This window comes from Pezoporus flaviventris, unplaced genomic scaffold, assembly GCF_033815535.1.
Source record: "Pezoporus flaviventris isolate CSIRO_AGI_PZ_B2104156 unplaced genomic scaffold, CSIRO_AGI_Pfla_v1 ptg000082l, whole genome shotgun sequence".
NCBI classification, from domain to species: Eukaryota; Metazoa; Chordata; class Aves; order Psittaciformes; family Psittacidae; genus Pezoporus; species Pezoporus flaviventris.
The window spans coordinates 535,052-541,051 of record NW_026892630.1 but is presented as its reverse complement, the minus strand read 5'-3'; positions in this window follow the sequence as shown (position 1 = coordinate 541,051).

Below are 6,000 nucleotides of genomic sequence, written 5' to 3'. Positions count from 1 at the left end.
TTACTACCATGAGTATGCATGGTTAGGTGGTCACTTTATAAGTAGTGACCACTTAAAATAATTACTCCTTATTTTGGGGGAAAAGTCATTATCTATTCCTAGGCTGAGCATGTTACTTCCATATTTCCAGACGCTGCTTTGTTTACCAAATCACTGCTCCAGTAGATGTATTATGGCTAATGCATTTGCTTATGCATTCCTGAGACTTCACATTTGTCCCAGCAGCCAAATGGAAATCGCTGGCTGCGGCTTTCATGAATGGGTTGATCCTGCAATTATTCACTTGAAGGACATTGCTTATATTCTCAGCTATTATCTGTTCTAATTTCTTAGCAAACAATTACTTGCAAAGCAATCAGGATGATACCATGTTATGTGTAATTATAAATCTACATTGATGGGAGGAGGGAAAGCAGCATGTTTTCTTCCACAGAGAGAGGAAGACCATAGGATCTTGGCTGCTGTGCCAGGTCATGTGTGACCTGTGTGTACATTATGAAATTCCTGACCTAAATTCCAGTGTTTTCTTGTGGATATAATGGTGCTTTCCTGTAGCATAGGCTGCAGGAGTGGTTTATTAGTCTTCATTCTCCTTCAATCTGAGTAATTTCCTTCTGTTAATTCAAACAATGTTTAAATCTGCTTTCCTCAATAGCTCTTTGAGAATGAGATGTTGCTTTGTAATAATTCACAACTGTTGTATATAAGCTGATTATTGAGATGTTTAAATATGCAGTTTAGGTTAATGACAGCAGTGTGAAAAACTGCTTGCATGCAAATTCAGGAGCACAGTTCCATACAAGACCTATCCTTGAGGCAGCTCAGCAGCAAATTATAAGCTGTTAGTTAAGGAGAGCCTACTTCAGCCAAGCTTTGCAGCTTGCTTTGTCAACATTGACACAGAGTTGACTATGAAGAATGGTCTTCAAACATCCATCCCTCAGACATCAACTTGGAGGATGTTTGAAGAAGCTAGAGAGCTGCCTTGAAGTTGCTAGAAGCAGGTATATGCAGTGATCCAATGAATAGCCATGTAGAGGGTGCTAATTGCTACCCTTTAGAAACTTGTGTTCAAATTCAGTAATATTTGATTTGCAAAGGCTGCCGCAAACTTAATGGCTGGCAACAAGCTCCCGAAGGAAAGAGCTAGAGGAATGGGAACCTAGATGGAGCTATATGGGTTCTCTGCAAAACCAATGTGGGAGAAGTGTGATTTCACCCTTTGAGACAAAGACAGGAGGGCTCACATCTGAGCGACATGCATCCAGAAGACGCATGAAGATGCATGAAGAGACACAACTAACACTTTGGCTATTGCATTTCAGTCAAGAGTCTGGAAAAGCTGAACTGTAAATCCCATAACTTTTCAGTTACAGTCTGAAACAGCTGTTTAAGTCTGCCCAGAAAAGTAAATCTGCTCTGCTGCGAACATCATGTCCTGGGTTTTTTTGGTTAAAGTGTTGAGTTATTGGAGACAGAAAGCTTGTAGTAACTGAGGGTTCTGCTGAAATGAAGCCCCAGATGAAAGAGGTTCCATGGCATTAGTAGAATTCCCATTACTTTGTCATGAGAATGATTTTCCCTGTACAAATGTGTACTTTTCAGCAAAGTACATATGTAGGACTTGCAAACCTCAGTGCCCAAAAAACCTCAAGCAGACTCAATGCTCCAACTCTGACTTTTTACACTGCTATGCATCCTCCTTACAAGGACCCTTCCCATGCCTAGAGCTGCTTCAGGGAGGCATGGGAGGTGTCCTGCAGCCAGCAGATCAATTTGCCTTTTTGTTTTGTCTCTGCAGGACTTGATGAAATAACAAGTGCTTTGAATCCCCTACCCCAGTTACAGAAGTCTCCACTTACTCCCAACACAGGGACTTTGTGTCTGCATCACTCCTTTGATGTAAAGTCTGAAGGGAGAAAATGTACAGAGAAAGATGCTTTCACTCCAGATGGAAGAGATGGTGTTCAAAGTACCCAAACGTATCTGAACAATAAATGGTTTGGTATTTAACCACACAAGAAGCTATGATTAAATTAATCCACCATTCTCCTTTTTGCAGTTCTTTGGGAGAATTAGATCAAGAAAGTAACAAAGGAATGCCACGGTCTGCCAATAATGTAATTAAGGAGTCAAGCCTCATCTGAGCTTTTTCTTGTCAAAGAGCTTGCTGGTTGTAAGTTGGAAGAAAAAAAAACATCAAACTCAAGACATTAAAGAGAAGATGGAGAGACATTGTTCAAATGTATTTGAACATCCAGCTATTCACTTCCTCCAGTTCCCTTAACACCCTCAGAATGCAGAAAACATGAACAATGAAATAATGCAGCTTTGGGGAACTTTGGGAAGACTAGGCAGAAAAAAGGGATTTGTTAGGACTGGTCAAGCTCAAGAATAGGTTAATGGCTTTGAAAGACAGGTCGACTTGGAACTTGCAAAATCAACTCCAAAAGTTTATCCCATACTGTGAAAACACGCTAAAAGAATGGTCCAAACAAACCAGATGTTCTAGTCTGTGCACTCCTGGAGTGACCTGATAACAGTTTGAAGGGTGCTCGGTTTTTCACTTTCTTTTGTCTAGGATACAGCATTTTCATTTGCTCCCCATTTTGGGGCAAAACAGTGGGGACTTTGGCATAAAAAGAGGAAGCAGACACCTTGCCTTCTTTGACACCTGAATGGACAGTGGGGCTTGAACGTCACTTGCCATATCATTCCATGTGCAGACATGTCTCTCAGCCTAATGCAAGGGGCAGGCCCCTTGCCTTGGTATGCCCATGTAAGACCGTTCAACGTAGACTGGCAAAACATTTATGATGCCACTGACAAAACCAGCACAAAGTCCCTCAAAACCTTATTGTCCCATGGGACTGGTGCGCTCACAGATCTGAGCATACTTCAAGAATGTTCCCCCACTCCTACTAATTAGATACCTAGTCACAGAGGACTGAGGTTGCCATGTTTCAGGCTGGACAAAATATACAACTGCTTGCTCTGTAGAAACGATTTGCATTGGAACATGTCCAGAGTTGCTGGGCACTGGAAATGTCACGTAAATGAACCCTGAAGTTGCCAAGTGGGGCAAAACTTAGGTGTAAATGCGAACTCAAACTCAAAAACGTGAACATTGCAGAATGTACACACTCTGCGGGTATTAAGTAGCATGTATTAGGAAGAGCTATATTGTACCAAGGAGAGAGATTAGATGAATGGGTTGCCCAGGGAAGTTATGAATGCTCCATCCCTGGACATGTTGGACAGAGCCTTGGGTGACATGGCAGGCAGGTTGGAACTAGATGTTCTTAAGGCCCTTTCCAACCCTAACTATTCTATGATTCTATGATGTTTCCCCATTACTTTTTGAGGGGGCAGGCTAAGTGGGCATCAATAAACAAGAAAGATGCTGGAGATTAAAGTTGGTGTATATGTAAACATATATAGTTATGCAGACATATATCTAATTATATAGAAATCTCTATAATTTACCTTCATATAATAGATATAGTTAAAAAATATACAGTATTTAACTAGAACATTGAATGAAAAACGAAACAAACATTTTGCAGCATATAAAATTCACAGGGTGAATGACAAAAAGCTGTGCCATGCAGAGCTGGGAGTGTGCTGTCATGAGAGTTAGAGATGTGACTACCTTTTGTGGCCACATTCAGCACTAAGTAATGATGGAACCCGGGTCTGTGATACAATCTGGGCTTTAGCACTGCTTTTAATCTCTGCCTGGTGCTAACAGGCTGTTTAGAGAGCTTTGTGCTTAGCTAACCATGTGCAGATTGTTTTGCTGCAGGAGTAGGGATGCCTTGTGCTGAAGTGTCCCTGCAATATTCAAAACCTTGACTTTGTGATAGAGCTGTCACCATTCCTCATGCTGTTCTTCTCCCAGAATATAAACATCCTTCTCTGCTCTCATTTCTCTGCCCAAAGGGTTTACTGCAGCTGCACAAGAGCAGTGTGGAGGCGAACCGAACGTGGCAGTGAATGCAAAGCATCAATTGACTGCGGCTGAGGCACAGCGCTTCCCAAGTACCTTTGTGTTTCCCCTTTATGTCAGGAATGGGAAACATCGTAATAAGCAACATCTGTGGCAAAATGCAAGTTACTGTCATCCTAAAAATGACTGGCTCACTGGAGGACAATAATTTTCCCATTAAAAAGACTCTATTCAGTTGGAAAGTTTTGTGCTGAGATAAAAGGTGGAAGCTCTCCATGCGTCTCTCCCAGCTTGCTGAACGATTCAGAAGGAATTCAGCTGGAATACCAAACCTTGCTGTTCAGGACCTCACACAGAGACACAAGGGGAGGAAAAAACCCTTCTGTTATACTTCTTCCAGCACCTTCAAGAAATTAACCTGTGTCTGGCTGCTAGAAGGAGTCCCTTGCTGAGATGTGGAATGAAATTGGCCAAGATATAAGGTATAAGATGCTTTCGCTTAACTGGGGGTACATACATCAAAAAAGGACACTACCTGAGGTCTCTTTTGTTTCCTGCTACACCAAAGCTTGCAAAAGCTGCCGGCCCACCCAAAGGCCTTTTGGGGAGGGCATATTCTTGGCTCTTCCAGGGCACACGTGGATGTCAGCAAGCAGTTTTCAGAACTTCCTTGAAGGAAGTTTTTGCTTTGCAATGCAAGTTTTGCATCTCTTGATTCCTGATTTTGAAATTACATCTAATTATATTTAATGCCCCAGCCAAGTGAGGATTCAAAACAATGCCTAGGGAGAAACATCATAGGATGAAAGCCATAGCATGAGCTCCATCTGGGCACCAGGAGTCGGTGATGAATGAGATCCAACCCTCGTAGCAGAGCTGTTGGATAAGAGAGAGCCTGCATGTTCCCTCCAGACCAGGTAGATGATGGAAACACATGTGCTGGCTTCCAGACACTCTGCTGAAGAACATAAAAGAGAACACTCCCAGATAAGCCCAGTCTGCAACAGCTCAAAATACTGTTATCTTGAGCCAGCTTTAGATAAGACCTTATCAAGAGGTCAAAGGCAAGTGAGATTTTCTATTGCTTGTTTAACCCTGCTTCTTGGATAAGAAAAGACAAGAAAAACAATCTGCCTTCTCAATTCAAACACTTTGAGAGCAATGGGATGATACAGCAAGTGGGAACCTCAAGCTCCAAAATCCTTGGATCTCTTCTAAGAAATTCTGAAGCTACATTACCGGCTGCAAGACCCAATGTTCTGGTATGGCTGGTGAGCTGCAGTGATGCTCCCTGCCCTGCCAGGACCCTGCCAGGTCTCTCCCAGTGCAGAGTGCTGAGTCTGTGCTGTGGTAGAAGGTGCACATCACCAGCTATTCTGGACGTCCTCAGAGCTGACGTAAGGAGCCGTAGATTTTAAGAGCTCTTTAGACATCTGCTTTGTAGTTGGACCTGGGAAATCACTCAGTGTCCTTGCCAAGGTACTCATTGCCTCAGAGCAGCAGTGGCAAAGTGAGGGTGTTCAATTCTAATAGTACGTGGGATGTGGAGGTTAAAGGTTTCCTAAAGGAAATCATACGCAAGCACAATGCTGATATAGATCTGGCCCTTCATCTGCCTTGTTCAGTGTTTGCCAGTGCCACTGACAGGCACTTTGTCTTTTAAGCTGCTATTTCTGGATGTAGGCAAGACACTTTTCTTATGAGAAAACATCTCTGCTCAGGGCAGGCAGATTTCAGGCTCATAGCAATGCAGACCCAAAACAAAACTGCTTGGCCCTGGCCAAGTCTTTGTGGGTCAGTGCAGGGAATCAGCCACCAAACAACCCCTGTGTCAGTGCCATATGTGAAATTATGAATTTGCTAATGGCACGTGCCTTTTGGATGGTTTTATTAGTGCCTGTGCTGACACAACTTCATGGTTCCTGGCTCTGACTTGTGCCTTACCCTGGTCCAAGCAAAATACCATGTGCCACATGCTTCTTCAGAGCCCCCAGAGCACAGCTATGCTTTTTTTTAGGGGGGGTCCCTGAGTGCAGTCTTGCTCCCATCAG